This window comes from Bufo gargarizans, chromosome 9, assembly GCF_014858855.1.
Source record: "Bufo gargarizans isolate SCDJY-AF-19 chromosome 9, ASM1485885v1, whole genome shotgun sequence".
Lineage (NCBI taxonomy): Eukaryota > Metazoa > Chordata > Amphibia > Anura > Bufonidae > Bufo > Bufo gargarizans.
Genome location: NC_058088.1, coordinates 1,507,835 through 1,529,964, shown reverse-complemented (window position 1 = coordinate 1,529,964; position 22,130 = coordinate 1,507,835).

Here is a 22,130-nt window from a genome sequence, read left to right as displayed (position 1 = left end):
CGCTGAGGTTGGAGAAGTGGGTATGCCAGAGCTGATTAATGTTCTGTGTTTACTGTCAAATAACCTGCAGGAGATTGCAGGCCAGAACAGCAATAATTTGAATATTGTGCCCCTACCTGACCAGCCAAACCCCATACCTGCAACAGCCTCTGTTTAAAGGGGCATTAAAGGTTCTGCGGCCAATAACAATGAAGAAGAACTATACAGTGCGGTCTTCATTATTAAATGAAAGGCAGCTGCGGGCTAATTGGCCCCACAGTTTTTCCCTGCAGCATGGCCGCAACGTATGGCCATACCCTAAGGCAGAGTGGCCTGCGTATACCTGATTTATAGTGATTCATGACAAGTTAAGGGTACTTTCACACTAGCGGCAAGGCTGTGCCGGCGGGTGAACAGCCTGTCGGATCCGTGCTGCCACTAGTGCACGCATGCCCCCGGACTACCGCTCCGGCCCCATTGACTATAATGGGGGCGGGCTGGAGTTCAAGCGGCAGCACGGCAAACATGCCAAGAGGCGGCCGGAATAAAACTACGACATGTCGTATTTTTCTCCCGTCCGCCTCTCGTCAATGGGGCCGGAGCAGAAGTCTGGGGGCATGCGTGCATTAGCGGCAGCACGGGTCTGACAGGCTGTTCACCCGCTGGCACAGCCTGCCGGAGTTCCTTGCTGATAGTGTGAAACTAGCCTAATTCGGAACAAATTCGAACTTTGGCGAAGCTGCTAAATTAAATTTTTCGATACTTCACTCTTCTCTAATGTAAGTGATTACAGGGTTGATCTGATTAGACCCTGCTTCTTGCCACGAGTGGGCATAAAAGTGCTTCTCCTGCTGCCCTATAAAAAGCATCTCAGAGGCTACTTTAGAGTAGTGTGCCTCTTGGTGAGAGATTGTTGAAGCAGGATGAATTACCCACCATCTAAGCCATTCTGACGCAGCTGTCAGGAGATGTTGGCGGCAGTGGTTATGTGAGGGCACGCACACACACAGGGCAAGCTTCAGATGTCCCAGACAGACCACCAGTAGAGGAAATCGTTTGATCCACCGACAAGCAGAAGCAGTTCTCACAGTTTTGTTGTCCACCATCTAGATGCAGGTGGCACCTCCATTACACACCCCTGTCTCTGCCTGGACCATTTCCAGGTGCTTAGCAGAAGGCTATTTGGTGTCATGGAGCCCATTACGTGTTCTGCCATTGACAACCATTGAGAATGGCAGAAAACTGGACTGGAACCGTATCGTCTTTAGCCATTAATTCAGGTTCTTTTTGGGATCCCATGATGGTTATGTTCAAGTATGGAGGCCTGGTGGTGACCGCTTCAATCCTGTCTTTGCTGTGGAGCGACACGCTGTCCCATCTACTGGTGTGATGATCTGGGAGCCATCACATATGACAGTCGGTCACCCCTAGTAGTGATACGAGGGACACTACCAGCAAAAATAATAAGAGAAACATATGGCTGATTGCAGCTCCTGAAAGGACTTTGGAAAAGTGTTTCTGTCCATTCTCTTCTAGAATTAGAAATGAATAACGGCAGTGATGTCTGTGAAAGAGGTCATCGCTCCGTGGAGGTGGTGAACGGGAGGGGTGTTAGGGCCAGCGTCTGTAGCATGTTTCGGGGTGAATACGTTGCTCTGTAGAACTACCACGAATGACTGAATCTCAGGAAAGGGGGATGTTTATTCTCTGATAGGACACAAGTGGGATTAAGGGATCAGTCACATCGCTGCGCTGCCCCCCTCTCCCATCTGTCTCTTCTTTCTCTCATGGAAGATCTGATCGGAGATGGATTCGTCCCCCATACACCAAGGCTACCTCAAGAAATTTGGTGAGAGGGGTAGCGAGTGGACAATGGGGGAGAGGGGCAGACACAGGGTCTGTTCATAGGGAGAGCTGGGTTTCTGAAGCAGATGTTACATAACAGAACATCTGGATGACGTGACACAGGATTGTACAGCCGTATCCCTGGCATTGATGCGCTGTAGACCTCCATTCACATAGCACTGACGTGAGCGTGACTTGTGGGTAAATTATACTATGTGGAAAAGCGGGGGGATCACCTGCAGCTGTCATGAAATGCTGGGAGTTGTAGTATTGCATGAGAGACCATGTTACTTACATATCTACATGCATGTAGCAGAGTACAAGGGTGTGGTGCAATGTATGGAGATCACGACCATCTAATATGCTCCTTATATGCTGCCTTATTCTGCTGGGGTCTCCACCAGATGGCTGAAGGGGGTCTTGTGCTTCGATCTGTGAGAATTGCACAATGGTTTTCTTAACACCACGCGGGCTATTGCTTTAATTGTGGTTTAGTTGCAATACTGGGTATAGCCTTCGGATGAGAGTGGTGCTGTTTCTCAGATAGATAGATAGATAGATAGATAGATAGATATGAGATTGATATTAGATAGATATGAGAGAGATAGGCAGGTAGATAGATGGATAATTAGATAACAAAATAGATAAATATTAGATAGATATTAGATAGATGATAGATAGATAGATAGATAGATAGATAGATTGATAGATATAAGATGGATAGATAGAAAGATATAAGATAGATAGAGAGACAAAACAAAAAAGTAGCAGCGCTCCTAGGTGCCAGGTGCAAAGTCCTTGCAGGATTCCGGACAAGCAAAATCCACAAACGATAGCAAAAATAGGTAACAAGGCAGCACTCCGGTCTTATAGTGAAAAAAGTGGAAATTTATTCAGCCCAATGCAAGGTTTCAGCTCATCTCAATGGAGCCTTTGCATTGGGCTGAATAAAAAATCCACTTTTTTCACTATAAGACCGGAGTGCTGCCTTGTTACCTATTTTTGCTGTAGATAGATAGATAATAGATAATAGATAGATAAAAGATAATAGATAGATAATAGATAATAGATAGATAATAGATAATAGATAATAGATAGATAATAGATAATAGATAGATAATAGATAGATAATAGATAGATAATAGATAATAGATAGATAATAGATAATAGATAGATAATAGATAATAGATAGATAATAGATAATAGATAGATAATAGATAGATAATAGATAGATAATAGATAGATAATAAATAGATAATAGATAGATAATAGATAATAGATAATAGATAGATAATAGATAATAGATAGATAATAGATAATAGATAGATAATAGATAGATAATAGATAGATAATAGATAGATAATAGATAGATAATAGATAATAGATAGATAATAGATAGATAATAGATAAATAATAGATAATAGATAAATAATAGATAATAGATAGATAATAGATAGATAGATAATAGATAATAGATAGATAATAGATAGATAATAGATAATAGATAGATAATAGATAATAGATAGATAATAGATAGATAATAGATAGATAATAGATAATAGATAGATAATAGATAAATAATAGATAATAGATAGATAATAGATAAATAATAGATAATAGATAGATAATAGATAGATAATAGATAGATAATAGATAATAGATAATAGATAGATAATAGATAGATAATAGATAATAGATAGATAATAGATAATAGATAGATAATAGATAGATAATAGATAGATAGATAATAGATAATAGATAGATAATAGATAGATAATAGATAATAGATAGATAATAGATAATAGATAGATAATAGATAGATGGCTGTCTTGCACTGTGATATTTGGTTCTGCTGGGGCGGTAGTTTGTCTTGCACTACAGTATTGCTTGCTCCGCCTACTTCTGTTGCCCCGCCTTCTGTCAGTTTTGCCCTGCTTGCAACATGGGGCCACCTTTATTTATTTTTTTGTCCAGGGCCATTTTAGTTCTCAGTCCGCTCCACTCACCACCATAGTGTAACTGTCTTCAGTAAACTCATGTACTCCCCCTAAGGTCCCTTTCACACGAGCGTGATTTCCGCGCGGGTGCCATGCATGACGTGAACGCATAGCACCCGCACTGAATCCTGACCCATTCATTTCAATGGGTCTGTGTACATGAGCGTTTTTTTTCACGCATCAGTTCTGCAATGCTTTGAAATCGCAGCATGTTCTATATTCTGCGTTTGTAACGCAGGACAGGCCCCATAGAAGTGAATGGGGCTGCGTGAAAAACGCATTGCATCCGCAAGCAAGTGCGGGTGCGATGCGTTTTTCACTGATGGTTGCTAAGAGACGTTGTTTGTAAACATTCCGTTTTTTTATCACGCGCGTGAAAAACGCATCAAAACGCATTGCACCCGCGCGGAAAAAACTGAACAACTAAACGCAATCGCAGACAAAACTGACTTGTTTTAGTGCCAAAATCGCAGCATTTTCACTGAACGCACCCTGAACGCATCCGGATCAAATCCATCACGCCCGTGTGAAACCAGCCTAATGGAGGCTGCAGGTATTCAGGATTTTATCTACAAAGAGCTCTGCCCCTTCAGCTCTCCTTGGCATTGCCTGACTTTCCACACACGACATATTCATCCTTCCATCCTTTCCCACTGGCTTCCCCTTATCAATACACATAATATACTGCAACTCAGTCGGAGACAGATATTTCTATTCTGTCCGTGAGCGTATGTGCAAGCTTGGAGTAATATGTAATTATACTATAGGGGTTGTCTGGCTTAGAAAACCCATTTGTGTGCCTTTTTAGGTCATTCTGAGTTAATAGAGGGAAGAAAGACATTTGGGGCTCACACTAAAGAGTCCCTCAGTCTGGAGAACCCATATTTACGCTTTAGGCTACTTTCACACTAGCGTTCGGGTGTCCGCTTGTGAGTTCCGTTTGAAGGGGCTCACAAGCGGACCCGAACGCATCCGTACTGCCCTAATGCATTCTGAGTGGACGCGGATCCGCTCAGAATGCATCAGTCTGGCAGCGTTCAGCCTCCGCTCCGCTCAGCAGGCGGACACCTGAACGCTGCTTGCAGGGTGTCCGCCTGGCCGTGCGGAGGCGTGCGGATCCGTCCAGACTTACAATGGAAGTCAATGGGGACGGATCCGTTTGAAGATGACACAATATGGCTCAATCTTCAAACGGATCTGTCCCCCATTGACTTTACATTGAAAGTCTGGACGGATCCGTCTGAAGCTACTTTCACACTTAGACATTTTTTTACATTATAATGCAGACGGATCCGTACTGAACGCAAGTGTGAAAGTAGCCTAATATGGAGAGCATGTAATACCTTGTTTACCCTCCGGGGGTGCTGCATGGGATCTGAACATCTGATTGCTGTGGGTCTCAGCACTCAAGAATAGGCTTATATGAGGGGTGGAGGGGTACTTTCTAATAAAAATGTGGACACCCCCTTTTATTTTTTTCTCTATGATGTACACCAAGCAAGTCAACGTTTCGTAAACATTAAATGGGTTTTCCAGGATTTTAATGATAACAGTCTATGCTTAGGATAGGCCATCTTCAATATATGGTCGGTAAGGATCCGACACCCCGGAACCCCGCGGATTGGCACACCACAGCTTCGTCCATTGTGTGTTGGATGGAGCTTGTACCTTCGGCACTGCCCCCTCATTCACTTGAACTGGAGCTAAGGTGCCATTACCAGCTCTGCCCACTACACAGTGGATGGCGCTGTAGGTCCATCTCAGGAGCTCTTCTGAAACAGGTGGTTGGTGGAGATGCAGGAATCCCCCACCTTCTCCTTATCAGATATTGATGGCCTGAGGATGGGCAATCAATATTTAAATCTTGGAATAACCCTTTAAGGTTAAAGTGGAATATGGCAGATGATACATGAGATGGTTCTAGAGTCTCCTCACAACCTGCAGAGAAGGTTTAGAGCTGGGGATCATATGGGTGGGTGCCATTGAGAGGGTCACCCCTTGCAGTCGCTCTAGGGGTACATGGCATATAATCCGGTTATGCCTCCCGTCTTTGTTCAGTGCCTGGGCATATTATGTGTTCTGTGGAAGATTAGTCTCACTGCTACAGATATAATTGCGTTTTAATCCATAGGAACTGCTTCTGAGCTCCGGGAATGTTTTGTAATCCAGGGAGCACGTCTGAAGGCTCAGATTTATTATGAGAAAGAGATGAAGTGACGGACAGATGTGTCTGCAAATGGGGAGAATACATTTAAAGGGACAGGGGGGAATTTAACTTTGAACTTATATTTATTTTCACCCCCATATTAAAGGAGGGTGGGAAATTTTGCAGCTAATATTTCCTTATTGCTAAAAGGAAAAAACAAATCAAACAAACAAAAAAAATCACCTACTTAAAGACAGCCTTAGGGCTTATGCACACGACCCTATGTATTTTACGGTCCTAAAGCACGGAACCACAAAAAAATATATATGCATGACACCCGTCTGACGTCTGTGTTGCATCCTTTTTTATTTAATTTTTTTGCGGATACATTGTCTGCAAAACGGACAAGAATAGGACAGACAGCCAGAGATACGGACACAGAATGCATAAGGAGTAATTTCCTTTTTTTTCAAGCCCCATTGAAGTGAATGTGAAAAATGCAATGGAAACGGGAAAAATATACGTTGAGACCTTGCCTTGGATGATGCCCTGTGCGGGTCCCTCTGTTGGTGCCCCGTCCTATACAGTGTAGGGTCATGCAGTATTTCAATAACCATGCCATATAGTCAGGTGCGTACACCGATACTTAGGGCGCTAGAACTCAACTTATTATGGGCCTCCTTCCAATCCCAGCGTGCATGTGTCAAACACTCCCAGGCAATGTGCAAGGCAAAACGTGACTCCTCAGATTTCTGATGAATTAGATTTTTTTTTAGATAACATAAATTTTTGTTAAAATTGTAATAAAAATGTTGCCTCGGCCTCACCCACTTTATTCTACATCTATGTCAGAAAAAGTAGAACTGGTGCTTCATAAATATGGTGCTCATTCTGGACACGATATTTATCAATGGATTTACACAAAAACTAGTAAAATTACAGTACATTACAGTATAAAGTAGTACAGTGTATTATAAATACATATATACATATATTATATTACAGTATATTATAAAACCAGCTGCCTGCAGCCACCACTAGGGGGAGCTCAGTGTATCGGAAATGTATAAAGCTATCATAGATTTTAATGGAAGCTGTAGAAACAGGTAATAAAAAAGTTGCTTCGGCCTCACCCACTTCTATGTCAGAAAAATGGAACAGGTCCTTCATAAATATGGTGTTTATTCTGGACACGATATTTATCAATGGATTTACACCAACTTCTAGTGAAATTACAGTATAAAGTAGTGCAGTATTTTATAAATACATATATTATATAACAGTATTTTATAAAATCACCACTAGGGGGAGCTCAGTGCATAGAAATGTATAACGTTACCATCATTTTTAGTGGAAGCTGTAGAAACAGGTAAGTTGCCTCTGCCTCACCCACTTCTATGAAAGAAAAAAGGAGCAGGTGCTTCATAATTTAGTGCTCATCCTGAACACCATATTTTTTAATAGATGAATGCCATAAAAGTAGTCATGTTACGCTGATACAAGTCTGACTTCCAGTCACACAGTACATCATAAAACCAGCTGCCTGCAGCCACCACTAGGGGGAGCTCCATGCATAGAAATTTATACAGTTACCATCAATTTTAATGGAAACTGTAAAAACAGGTAATTTCTTTGCACTAAGCTACTCCTAGTGTGGCTGATGAGAAATGCAGTGAATACAGGGAACAGGAGAGGTAGTTCAGCACCGGGCCCCGTACCAGTTGTGTGGTCTGCTCCCACTGCTTACCATGCCAATTTATAAGCATTCTAGAGGGTGGCGCCCAAATAATTATACTTATTTATTTTACTCATCTATATAGCGCTACTATATTCTGCAGTGCTTTACAGATATTAGCATCACACTGTCCCCAATGGGGCTCACAATAAAAGATGAGCGAACTTCAGTTTCGGGTTTATGCTGAATTGCGTTATGGATTTTGTTACCACGGAACATGACGCAAATCAATGACGGAATGCAGCCTTTAGAGGCATTCTGCTTTGCATTCCGTCATAATAGAAGTCTACGGCCAGCATAACGGATCCGTCTGGTTTCCATTATGCAGGAGTCCACTCCGGATTCATTATGCCGGCAATAGACTGACCAAATACAGATGACATCCATGTTGTGTCCGTGGTTTTCACTGACACATAGACTATAAGTCAATGGATATGTTAGTGGTCTGTGAAGTGTGATTCCCAAGAATGTGTGAACGAGGCCCATGCCCATGAAGCCCGTGCCCATGCTGTGGACCGCAAATTGCGGTCTGTAATGCACGGGCACCGTCCGTGGGGCAGCCGCATGGGGATCGTGGACCCATTCACTTGAATGGGTCCGCGATCCCTCCGTTCCGCAAAAAGATAGAGCATGTTCTATCTTTTTGCGGTGCGGAGGCACAGAACGGAACCCCAGGAAGCACTCCGTAGTGCTTCCTTAGTGTTCCGTTCCGTGCTTCCGTTCCGTCTCTCCGGATTTGAGGACCCATTGAAGTGAATGGGTCCGCATCCGTGATGTGGAATGCACACAGAACGGTGCCCGTGTATTGCGGATCCGCAAATGCGGTCCGCAATACGGCAACGGGCAGCACACGTTCGTGTGAACGAGGCCTTATACTGTAGTATACTTGAGTCCTCATTGTCCTGCACTGACATATTGTGGAGTGTCCTGCACAGAGTAAAATGCAAAAGAACACACACAGGGAACGACAACTTCTCTGGACATTTTCCGCCCTAGGAAAGTCGGAAACACCTTCCAAGCCGACTAAGTTGATGTGTTGAATGTGAATATTTTTAGTACACCAGGAACAAATATTATAATACTGCTCACCATGGACAAAATATAATAATACTGCCCCCTTTACTAAATAAATTGTGAGAGTTTTCCAAATTGGATTGAAAAAGATTGAAATATGGGTTATCTCTCCATTGCTACAGAAACATAGAGGACGGAAAAAAACATTGTTGATTAATGTTAGGCAACTATCCGACAGACTCGTGTCAGAAAACAAAATTATTGAGTAACCAGATTAAAACATGACTAATCTCGCTATCTGCTCTACTGTTTGTAACGATCATATGTATCATCATTGGAAAGTGCAAGGGCGTAGCTATAGGGAGTGCAGGGGTAGCAGTCACTACCGGGCTAAGGAGCCTGAGGGGGCCCGAAGACCCTTGTGCCACATAAGAGGACACCGGTATTATAGAAAGTGCATGCTGGTCAAGTTACACCTCCGGCTGGATTAAAGGGTTTATGGTCAAGAATTTGGCACAGGGGGAGGGGGTGCCGTTTCAATTTTTGCTTCAGGCAGCATGAAGGCTATGTGCTTCTCTGCCGCTGGCCACAAAGCACTGAGGGAAGGGAGGCCCAAGCTGAACTCTTGCACCAGGGCCCATGAGCCTTTAGCTACGCCCCTGGGAATGTGTCTACAATTATAAATTGATCTGTAAAACTCTAGCTATTGCCCTAAATACCCAATAAGTGAATTTTTGAGAAGCACACAGGGTTCCCCCCCCCCCCCTTTCAGGATTCTGATCTATTAGCCATATTAGCCACATGGAGAATTTTTCACTCTGGAAGAGCAGGTACGTGCATACATGACTCCGATTGCCTGCGCAGATAATTAAAAAAAATGTTTTTAAAAATATAAAAAACACTAAAAATTTTATCACCCCCTTTCCCAATTCTACATAAAACATAAATAAAGAATAAGAAATAAACATACTGTATATGCCATTGGCACTTTCAAAAATGTCCAAACATTACAATATAAAAAATAATTTTCCATTTTTTTGTTACAACATTCACTGTCCATGATAAATATTTTGGATCAAGTAAAGATCTCGTTCTCCTGGATGATTTATTTTAATTAATTTCACTAAATTTCTTTAGGAAATATATAACAAGCAATAAACTATGTACGTCAATCACTAATTCATTGGTATTATCTCAAAAACTATTGGCAGGTTTCAAGATGTTTAGTGAAATAAATTAAAATAAATAATCCAGGGGGACATGATCTTCACTTGATCCAAAATATTTATCATGTCCAGCGAATGTTGTAACAAAAAATGGGCAATTTGTCAACTTTTTGTGACCTTGTCCCCCCAAAAAAACATTGATCAAAAAGTCATATGTACCCCAAAAAGGCTACCAATATAAACTATAGCTCATCCTGCGAAAACAGGGCTTCTCACAAAACTAACAGTGAAAATTAACATCCAAAAACAGGGTGCAGGTCACATAAAGTTAGCATGTTATTGCCCATTCCATGAAATTTTGTGTGGATAAAATTATATGTGAAATATTTTCCATCTCCTTTTTGCTTTTAGGTGGATTCCTTTTCAAACAGTGGAAGGAACGATACTTGCAGCTCACCCAGGAAGGTAGCCTTCTTCTGTCCAGAGATCCAGAGTCTTCAACAGATCTAGAAATTCCACTTCTTACTCGTTGTCGAGCAATACTCGAGGGCTCTGAGCTGGGAGACATGCCCAAACTGCCTATTGGCATTCAGAGGAACAGCTGTCTAGGACTCTCCTTGAGTGATGGAAGAACACTTCTGCTCCTTGCCCCAGATTCACAAGAGTGCAGGTATATACATATATACCACATACCACCCAATTTCATAGCTCTTTAATTATCTGAAATTTACTACTTGAATGGGGGCAAGCACCAAGTAAACCATTTGCCAAGACCCACTGGCCCTGAAGTGGCCCAAGGAAATCTGGGCAAATATTCTTATTGGGTTAAGAATGGAGTGGACAGGTGACCTGCTTTTTCATGTTTTATTTCTACTTTTTTTTAGCAAATGGATAAATGTTCTACGGAAAGTAAAAGAGGTCAGTACAAAACAGGTGGAAGATATTGTGAATTAATGTTGTGTGTATGTTATAGGTGTTCAATGCAGTTGTCCTCAGCTTGTATGTGCAGTACCCCAGAACAGGGAGTACTTGTTTAATGCTTGTCATGTTATATAACGTAATTTCATACTTTGCATACCCAGTATGGTTATGGATGGACATGATGGAGTTAATCAACTCTGACACAAGCCCTACAGGAAATTTGGGTGTGGATCCTGGATCCACCCCTTACTGAGTCTAGAGAATTCCAAAAAGCAGAGAAAGAGTGAGGAAGCAACTCCACGTGCTTCATTCTTCACAAGACTGGAATAAAGCTATAGTATTCACCGAAACTCACAGATCTCTGGAAAATCTACAGAGAGGAAGAAAGAGAGCAAGAAACACGAAAGTTCAGAAAACTGCGTGACTGAGCATTGAACTCAGTAAGGTATCCATTAACTGAGCTATTTAGATTTTACTGCAGTGAGGGGAATACTGTTAAGACACCCTTCACATTTGGATACAACTTGTCCAGTCCTATCTCTTATATTATAAAAATGATTTTTTGTCTGTCCCGACATCTGTCTGTTCTTTATGCGCGACCAAATGACTGGAGCGATCTTCACCAAATTTGGCACACAGATACATCAGTTGTCTGGGAAGGTTTCTCAGCTCTCTAGGACGTACTGTTCCGGAGATATTCCTAAAATATGACCTGCATTAGCCAATACAAGCCTGAAAGTCTTTATTTTCATATCCCAACTACCGTACACACGGTCACATGTCCCTTATCAGCCAATAGAAGCTCGCAGGCCCTTAGTCTCCACATACACACAGTTTTACTCCAGGTATCCATAATTACCTAGCCATTTTTCTTCACTGCTGTAGGTCAGTTTTAGGCTATGGCTACAGGGCGACAATAAGTCGCACGACACATAGGGCACAACTACGCTGCTACATGCATCGATCTTACAGTCGCAGCATGTCGCAGTGCGACTCCATAGCCTATCATTATAAAAATTGTTGTGCGACAATGGTACGACAAAATGTTGTGCGACACATGTCGTCATGTAGCCCTAGCCTTAAAGGGGGCAGGGCGCTGTGGAGGTCACCCTTAAGGGGGCAGGGGCCACTATTAAAGGGGCAGCTGCTGTGGAGGTCACTGTGAAAGGGGCGGGCACTGTGGAGGTCACTGTTAAAGGGGCATTCACTGTGGATGTTACTGTTATAGGAGCAGACTGCTGTGGAGGTCACTATTAAGGGGGCAGGGGCCACTATTAAAGGGGCAGCTGCTGTGGAGGTCACTGTTAAAGGAGCGTTCACTGTGGATGTTACTGTTAAGGGGGAAGGCCACTGTGGAGGTCACTGTTAAAGGGGCAGGCACTGTGGTGGTCACTGTTAAGGGGGCAGGGGATACTATTAAATGGGCAGCTGCTGTGGAGGTTACTGTTAAGTCAGCAGGGTACTGTGAGGTCACTGTTAAGGGAGCGGGGTACTGTGGAGGTCACTGTTAAGGGAGCGGGGTACTGTGGAGGTCACTGTTAAGGGAAAGGAGTACTGTGGCAGTCACTGTTAAAGGAACGGGTGCTGTGGAGGTCTCTTTTAAAGGGGCAGGGAACAGTGGAGGTCACAGATAAGGGGATAGTCCTCTATGAAGGTCAGTATTAATGGGCGGGGTGCTGTAGAGGTCACTGTTAAGGGGGCGGGCCCCTGTGGTGGTCACTGTCAAGGAGGTGGGGTGCTGTGGAACTCACTGTTCAAGGGGCAGGCTGCTGTGAAGGTCAAAGTTAAGGGGGTGGGATGCTGTAGAGGTCCCATTTTAAGGATAGGAATCACTGTGGGGGGTCAGTGTTAAGGGGTGGGTGGCTGTGGAGTTAACTGTTAAGGGGGCAGGAGCCACTATTAAAGGGGCAACTGCTGTGGAGGTCACTGTTAAGGCAGCGGTGTACTGTGGAGGTCACTGTTAACGGGGTGGGCCCCTGAGGAGGTCACTATCAAGGGAGTGGGGTGCTGTGAAGGTTAAAGTTAAGGGGATGGGCTGCTGTAGAGGTCCCATTTTAAAGTGGCGGAGCACTGCGGGGGGTCAGTGTTAAGGGGCGAGGGGCTGTGGAGTTCACTGTTAAAGGGGTGGGGTGCTGTAGAGGTCACTGTTATATGGGATACTGTTGATATCTTTTAACGACACACACAAACATTAAATGAAATAGATGAAATATACCCTTGCGAAGCCGGGTCCTTCTGCTAGTCTTAAATAAAGCTGTACACCTCAATTGCAAATTACAGGCATGATTGCAAACGTGAGATTGCCAGCATAGATTCTGAAGAAAGAGAAAGATAGAGAGGAAAGAGTATGATCATTTCCATCCTTGCTCAAATCCATACAAAACCATCTGGGCAGATTTGCACTATATATTGTGGGAACTGTGTTTTTGCTATCGTTGTTTGTACTATAACTCCTATTTTGCAAGTAGAGACGTTTATTCGTCCATATTTGCCCTGGTTACTGACTCCTACATCATACGCCGGCCATGGCACTCTACACAACCTGCCTTGCACTCATATAAACACTTAACATCTTGGGCAACCCAACTACAATCAAGGAGGAACCTCAGAACCAGGCTATCCTCCTAGGAAAGAAAGATTGCAACCTCCTTTCACTGCACGGCCCTAGGAAGCAATTATTATTATAAGTTTTTGGTGCAATTTTTCTCAGCTTTCACTTCCAATGAATGAGAGATATGATTACTATCATGCCACATTTTAGTGGAAATGTGTGCTAATATGTCAAATCTTTTGGAATACGTTGTAATATGGCTTGAATACAGGAGTATGTGGATCCCAATGTTCTTCTGTCGAGTACCAACTGACAAAAATTGTGTCACACATCATTTTACTCTGTATGTACAGAGGTTGTCAACTATAGAACCAACAGAACCTGACAGAGTCCATATTCACTTTTAACAGGCCTCACCCACTTTTGTGTGGAACCCTCTGTACCCTTTCCACCACCTCTTTGCATATTTATGGGGGAAACATCTAATGTGACATACACACGCCAAATACATTTAAATACATGGAGGGCCTCTTTCCAGGAGAAAGCAGTCTTCCATGCAAAACTTGAGAAATTTGCCATCTCTTCCAGGAAGTCTGGAAGTTCTCTTTTACCAGGAGCAGCCTAGGCATCCTGGGAGAGTTGGCAAGGGTTGTTTTATCCATGTGTAGAACTGACTGATTGATTGATGGGTCTATTGGACCCTTGGTGTTCCTGTATATTCTGGGCGTGACTCTAGCAGACATTGAGACAAGGCTATAGGAGTAGCATGCAAAAGATGGGTGGCCATAGAAAGAAGAGGAAGCACTTTATTATGAAAGATGCAGGAGGACTCTGAGAAAATATCAGGTACAAGTGCTGCCATGAAGGGTAAAAGTATCAACTTTATAGTGAATGAAAGAGTTCAGTACAATGACAGGTTTCAGGGACCAGCCCATTCAAAAAATTATTGCAAAGCCTTTGTGAATAGCCCCTAAAATGGGTGCCTATGGGTGAAAGTTCTTCTCCCCAGAAGGATATAGGACATTTAGGACATAAATCATAAATTGCTGCTGCAATGTGATTAGTAGAACATGGACATTCCAGAGATGGTTGGCTTGGTTAGAGTTCTTTCATTTAAGCTATGAAATTGCAAAAACTTGGTCATCGATACATAACACATATCTCTCTACATGTTTTAGAGTTTGTCGCAGCCTCCACTTTCCCCCAACAGTTGTAGACTGCACAACAAATCCCCTATCCGGAGATGCTGCTGGAGTGATATTTCAAATCAACCCAAGGACAAGACCCAAGGAAAAGAAGGTTGGCAAAGTCTATTTTATCTACTAATATGGTAATTAAGTCTACTGTTCTTGCAAATCAATAGAGGGGATTACACTAAGGGTCCATTCACACGTGCGTTGTTTCTTTCCTGATCTGTTCCGTTTTTTGCGGAACAGATCTGGACCAGTTCTGTACCCATTCATTTTCAATAGGTCCTGAAAAAAAATCAGACATTGAGCTGTCCGATTTTTTTCAGGACCCATTGAAAATGAATGGGTACAGAACTGGTCCAGATCTGTTCCGCAAAAAACGGAACAGATCAGGAAAGAAACAACGGATGTGTGAATGGACCCTAAGGCCGCGTTACTTGATTTTTCGCGCAATGGACCTTCTCAGGTCCCACAAAGAGTTCATATTTTTTAACTAAACCCTTTTCACATCTTTACTAGCCCACCTCTGAATAGCTAAATTCCACATTTGAAGGGCTTTTGTCTCTCATAAACAGCACCACACCTGTCCACAGATTGTGTGTGGTATTGCAGATCAATTCTATTCACTTCTATGGAACTGAGCCTCAACATTAGACACAACCCATAGATTCCACTGTTTTGGGAGAAAACCGGAAGGTTTTTATTATCTGGACAGCCCCTTTAACTTAATTTAGTTGGAGTAACTTGAGCAATGCATTGTCGTCAAGCGTTGTGATCGTTTTTTGGAGGAGCAGTCCCTTTCATTTAAACCAGCATTCCCTTGTCAACAAAGCCTTTCTAACCTTGAAGGTTATGATTAGAGATGAGCGAATCAATCAGCAGCCACCCCTGTGATGTCACAGCCCTATAAATAGCCTCAGCCATCTTGGATTCAGACATTTTCCAGTGTACTTAGTGCAGGGAGAGACGTCAGCAGGCGCTAGGGACAGTGTAGAAAAGACTTTAAAACTTTTATTTTGCTGTATAGAAGTTCAGGGAAAGGATAGGGAGGAATCATTCCACAGTATTTATGTAGAACAGGGTTCAGTAGGGAAGGTTACAGCCTGGGTAATAAGAACAATCCTATTACACCTTGCTGTACTGACTGGGGATCCAAATTGCCTTATACAACTCTGTAATTCCAGCAAACCGTTCTTGTTATTGGGGTGCAAGTGCTGTTTGATACAGACATTAACAGGGTTTATTACAAGGAAATATTTCTACGTCTTATTGTGCGGTGCAGTAATATGTTCTAAGGTATTTTTTTGATTCTATTAGTGGGAAAAAAGGGCCGTTGTGTGGTGAAGTAAGAAAATTACAGCACTGTTTGGCATATATTAGTAGCAAAAAAATATATATTTGCCATTCAGCAATGCAGTTATATGTTCTAAAGCCCCTTTTGGTGTGTATTAGTGGCAAAAAATATATATATTTGCCGTTTAGCGGTGCAGTTATATGTTCTAAACCTTTTGTGGCGTGTATAAGTGGACATAAAGTAAGGGCCTATTTGCTGTTCAGCGGTGCAGTTATAAGTCCTAAAGCTCTTTTTGGCGTATATTAGTGGAAAAACAGGGCTTATTAGCCGTTGTGTGGTGAAGTGAGAAAATTACAGACTTTTTTAGGGTGTTTTACGGTAATTTCTTTTTTATGTATTTATTTGATCTAACAGTATGTCAGACAGAGAAGTGCCAGGCCCTGCATAGGGGAGTGGAAGAGACCTAAATGTTTCTGGTGCAGGCAAAGGTCACAGCAGAGTAAGGGGGCTTGGCAGCAGGAGTCGCAGCGAGAGTCCTGAGCTCCCAGTGTCATCTAGTGGTTGTGTCTTGACCAGCAACCCAGCGGTTCTTGAATGGTTGACTCGGTCATCCACTTCATCCCAAGTGACATCAGACACCTCCAGCCAAGAGTCGGTGGGTTCGTCAGACACAACCCTTAGTTGGCATGGCCTGGGAGCAGGCCCTGTGCCCTCACCTGTCCTCAACCTGCCTCTGTCCTTTTCTGTTCCCTCAGCCAGAGAAGTATTATATGCTGTGGGCTCAGCTCCACTATACAGCAAGGATGAGCTATTAGAAGACAGTCAGCAGTTACTGGCCAGCCAAGATGTGGAGGAGACATCCGCTGCTTCCTCTGGTAGATGGGCAAGTAGTGATGAAGGAGAGTAGCGTGGGAGCTGGTGTTGCGAGCGGTTAGGCTCCTGGCCCAGAGACCGTTGAGGAGGACATCAGTGATGTGCAGATAGTACTCGATGATGATGATGTAGCTGATTGCACTTGGGAGCCAGGTGAATTAGGGGCTTGATCATCATCGGGAGAAGAGGGTGGCAGCTTGCCCATGAGGCAGCTAGAGAGCCAGGTGGCTAGCGTGGCCGGGAATCAGTAGGGTGGCAGCAGTGGGAGATCAGGAGCCAAACATGCCCGGGGTAGACCACTCACTTCGCAGGAGCCTGCCTGCCCGGAAAGTAGTGGTGCATGAGTTCACGGAAGCAGCGGTTGTAGCAGTCAGTCAGTACAGAGTGTTGGGGGTAAAATCACCTACTCGGCGGTGTGGCAGTTTTTGTTAAGCCGCAGGAGGAGGTGAACATAGCCATTTGTAGAATCAGTGGGCAGAAGGTGAAGCAAGGCCAGGGTGCCAATGTTGGCAACATGGCCCTGCATCAACATATGCAGCATCACCATAAAGTGGCCTGGGAGAACCATGGATCCTATGTGGTGGCCCAGCCTGCCACAGCAACCCAGTGGCACGCACCCGATTTCACTCAGTCAAGGCTCCACCACCTCTGTCGAAGGGAGCTGTCTGTCCTTCCCATCATCTGCTGATCCTGATGCTCCTGCTCCTCCTCCTACTCCTCGTCATTCATTCCATCAGCAATCGATTACCGAAGCGATTGCCATGAGACAACAGTATGCGTGCAATCATCCAACGGCGCAGAAGCTAAATGTGCTCCTGGCCAAGTTGCTGGTGCTGCAGTCCCTCTCTTTCCAAGCGGTGGATTCTGCACCTTTCAGAGAACTGATAGCTTGTGCCGAGCCGAGGTGGAGTCCCAAGCTGTCATTTCTTTGCCAAAAAGGCAGTACCAGCCATGAACACGTATGTAGAACAGAAGGTGGGCCAGTCCTTGAGCATGTCGGTGTCTGCCAAAGTGCACGGCAGCACCGCCGTGTGGAGCTGTAACTACAGTCAGGGACAATACATATCCTTTGCAGCCCACTGGGTGAATGTGGTTCCTGCACAGCCACACCAGCAACTTGACCAGGAGACGCCGCTTCTGCCTCCACGTTCTCACGCCGTTGGTCCTGCGACAATGTCCGCCTCTGCTACCTCATCCTCCACCGTGTCCTCAGCCTCCACTGCAGGGACAATTCACAGTCCCCCTCCAGCATACCTCATGTGCAGGGCACGGAATTGTCACACTGTTCTGCACATCATTTGCCTTGGTGAATGGAGTCAAACAGGGGAAGAACTGCTCCGTGTCCTTCATCAAGAAATCGAATCCAGGCAATGTGCAGCCAAATGGGTGTTTTTTCTACTGAGCTGACAGGAGAGGAGGAGCAGGAGCAGCCAGAGGAGCTACAGGGTGATGAGGAAGACAAGGCAGAGGACCCAGGCACACCGTGGCAGTATGCAGTGAAGATGGAGGCAGGAAGTCCCTCCGAGTCACTTGCACAAATGGCTTGATGTATACTCACTTGCTTGCATAGTGACAGCCGAATTGTCACCATTCAGCAGAGGGATGACTTTTGGCTCTCCACCTTGTTGGACTGAGAGAAAGGACAAACTGAACTACTATAGGGACATCCTATGTAGTTAGTTGGCCACTACCTATCTGCACCATTGTTCATCCTCCCGCAGGTCTAATTGGGGGGATGGGGGGGGGGGGGGCTCTGAGCTCACATTCCTCTGCCATGGCTTCTGTGGCAGGGTGGGGAAGTAGGAGCAGTTTCAGCTCCACCCGCAGCAACTTGAGTTTAGAGTTGCTGATGAGCAGCTTTCTTCACCCGCCTAGTGAAGAAACTACTCACTAGTAGAAGCAGCAGCTAGACCTGGAGCAGGACCTGAACCAGCAGGTGGTGGCATACTTGGACAGCCCCCTGACACCCCACATTAAAGATCTGCTGGACTACTGGACAGCCAAACTGTATTTGTGGCCGCAACTGGCAGAGTTTGCCCTGGAAAAGCTGTCCTTCCCGGCCAGTAGTGTGGCATCAGACCGGGTGTTTAGTGCGGCAGAGGCCATAGTTAACCCAAGAAGAACTCGCCTGTCCACCCAAAATGTGGAAAGACTGACCTTTGTCAAGATGAATCAGGCGTCGATCAGCCAGGATTTCCACTCACTAATGCCTGATACATCAGACTAGATCATCCATGGTGCCACAAAAACACTTTGATAAAAGAGACTGGTTTCTTCTGTCTACCTGCCTCAGCTACTATTCTGATGCTGCCACCTGCTTGATGCCACACATCTGATGCCACATGCTTCTTTCACCCACCATCTTTAGATGGTACTGGCATTGCCATCCACCTCCCCACTCTGTCACTGGGTCACTCTGTGGTCTCCTGATGCTGGTGCCACCTCCACACTATGTCACCATGCCACTCTGTGGTCTACTGATGCCGCTGCCACCTCCACACTATGTCACCTTGCCATTCTGTGGTCTCCTGATACTCCTTCCACCTCCAAACTATGTCATCTTGCCACTCTGTGGTCTCCTGATACTGCTGCGACCTCCACACTATTTCACCTTGCCACTCTGTGGTCTACTGATGCCGCTGCCACCTCCACACTATGTCACCTTGCCATTCTGTGGTCTCCTGATACTCCTTCCACCTCCAAACGATGTCACCTTGCCACTCTGTGGTCTCCTGATGCTGCTGCCACCTCCACACTATGTCACCTATCCACTCTGTGGTCTCCTGATACTGCTGCCACCTCCACACTATGTCACCTAGCCACTCTGTGGTCTCCTGATGCTGCTGCCACCTTCACACTATGTCACCTAGCCACTCTGTGGTCTCCTGATACTGCTGCCACCTCCACACTATGTCACCTTGCCACTCTGGTGGTCTCCTGATGCTGCTGCCACCTCCAAACTATGTCACCTTGCCACTCTGTGGTCTCCTGATACTGATGCCACCTCCACATTATGTCACCTTGCCACTCTGTGGTCTCCTGATACTGCTGCCACCTCCACACTATGTCACCTTGCCACTCTGTGGTCTCCTGATACTGCTGCCACCTCCACACTATGTCACCTTGCCACTTTGTGGTCTCCTGATGCTGATGCTACCTCAACACCATGTCACCTTGCCACTCTGTGGCCTCCTGATGCTGCTGCAACCTCCACTCTGTCATTGTGCCACCCTTTGGCCTCCTCCTGATGCTACGGCCGTCACCTCTACACTCTGTCATTGTGCCACTCTGTGGCCTCCTGATGATGCTGCTTTCACCTCCACACTCTCTCATTGTGCCACCACGTGGCCTCCTCCAGATGATGCTGCTACTGCCACCTCCACACTTTGTTATTGTGCCAACCTGTGGCCTCCTCCTAATGCTGCTGCCACATCCACACTGTCATTGTGCCACCCTGTGGCTTTCTCCTGATGCTGGTGCTGCCGCCACTTCCACACTCTGTCATTGTGCCACTCTGTGGCCTCCTGATGCTGCTGCCACCTCTACACTGTCATTGTGCCACCCTGTGGCCTCCTCCTGAGGCTGCTGCTGCCACCTCCACACTCTAGCTGACATCATCATTTATTTGACCCTTATTCTGATCTATCAGAAGGAAGGAAAAATGAGATGCACAACGGATCCTGTCTATGTAACAGCTGTAAGGCCTGCATGACATGGTCACTATTTTGCATCAGAATTGGCTTATGATTTGGTAGCCAAAAGCAGGAGTGGGTACAAAACACAGAAGACGTGCAAATATTCCATTCACATGTCATCTCTGTTTTGGATCCACTCCTGTTTTTTTTGCATTAGAAATACTGATGGATTACTAACCAAATGCTGACCGAGTGAAGCCGGATGCTCCACAGACAGGATCCATTTTTGGGGGTTATTGTTCTGACGGATCAGAGGAAGGGCAAAATAATCAGTGACGTCAACACAAACTTACTGCTGACACCCTCTCCACTCTGTCGGGGGCTCTACTGGTATAAGCGTTAAATAGAACAGGTTCTGTAGACATCTATGTGGAATCAGCTGACGACGGTGTAAAAGGAGTGCGCTTCTTCTTGACGCTAACATCACACTTGAGTTATTTGGTCAGTTTTGGCCCCGTGACTGCCCAAATAAGTGAAGTGTGACATGATTCTAAGAGCGACGCTTGTCATGTGCTTGTCATACTGACTGACAGTATTGTTTCACTACCACAGCAGACTCCCTGTTACTGCAAGGCACAGTGTTCTACACCACAATAAAGGCTCTCTGCAGCCAGGAAATAGCAGTTTTTTAAAGCGATTTGCCTCGAATAAATTCGTATTGAACCAAATTTTTGGAAAAAATTTGGCAGACTGTCCGAATCGAATTTTCTGAGAAATTTGCTCATCTTTAGTTATGGCCCTCTTAAGATATTGCTTTTATTCCATATAGGTGCTATTTATTATCATTTTGTTACAATAGATATATACAGAGATATTTTTTTTTAGATAATATTTCTTTAATTATATTCTTTTCAGGTAGAGCAGCTCATTGTAAAGAAAAATGTCCTCCACATTGCCTCCGTCATGGTTCCCAACTGCATTGGGGGGTAAAGACAGCTTGTGTGCTCATGGGAGGAGCTGCTGCAGGTCCAACACTGGGGTACATGGTAACTTCAAGTCATGGTTCTCGTTCTATTGACAACGCTCCACCAGATTTCCGAGAGCTGGGCTACCACCCTTCAACAGATGTAGAAGGCTGCCAGTATGATGTGGATTTTGAAGGCATGGACCAGGATTTCAATGGTTTTGATTTTGGAGGATTTGCCTTTTAAACATCTTCTATTGTGTACCTACTGCCCCAAAGTAAGACTCCAGCAATTACCCTAAGGAACCTTAGTTGAAGATCAAGGGAAGTTTGATATAACATAATACTGTCCAAGGAAATTCTCAGTAGTCAAGTACCGTACGACCAATGAGTAGGCAGTAGATATTATCATCCTATGTATCTGTGACATTTCACTTGTGTTTGAGGGGTTAGAGATACCTTCATGCCAGTCTGTCAAAATGATTGATTTTGTTAAGTGATTTCTTCCAATAAGGAAGAAATAAATATCTACATATATTGACCTCTTTATTACTACCATTTAGGTTTTACATTTCCTGTGCACAAGTGTCAACCTCTCAAACTGATTTTGCTTTAATTTGTACATTGTGTTTAATAAACTCATTTTTATACTGAAAATTATGCAATGGTGTGGTGGTTGTGGAAGAGCAGCTTCTACCTATGTCCCTGGAAACAACCATATAGAGAAGAAGCTTTATAAAATGTATTGGCACAGCGCCACCTGCTGTTTGTTCTGAGGTGGTCGCACATGCTCAGTTTAAACAAAGGCAGGCAGACATTT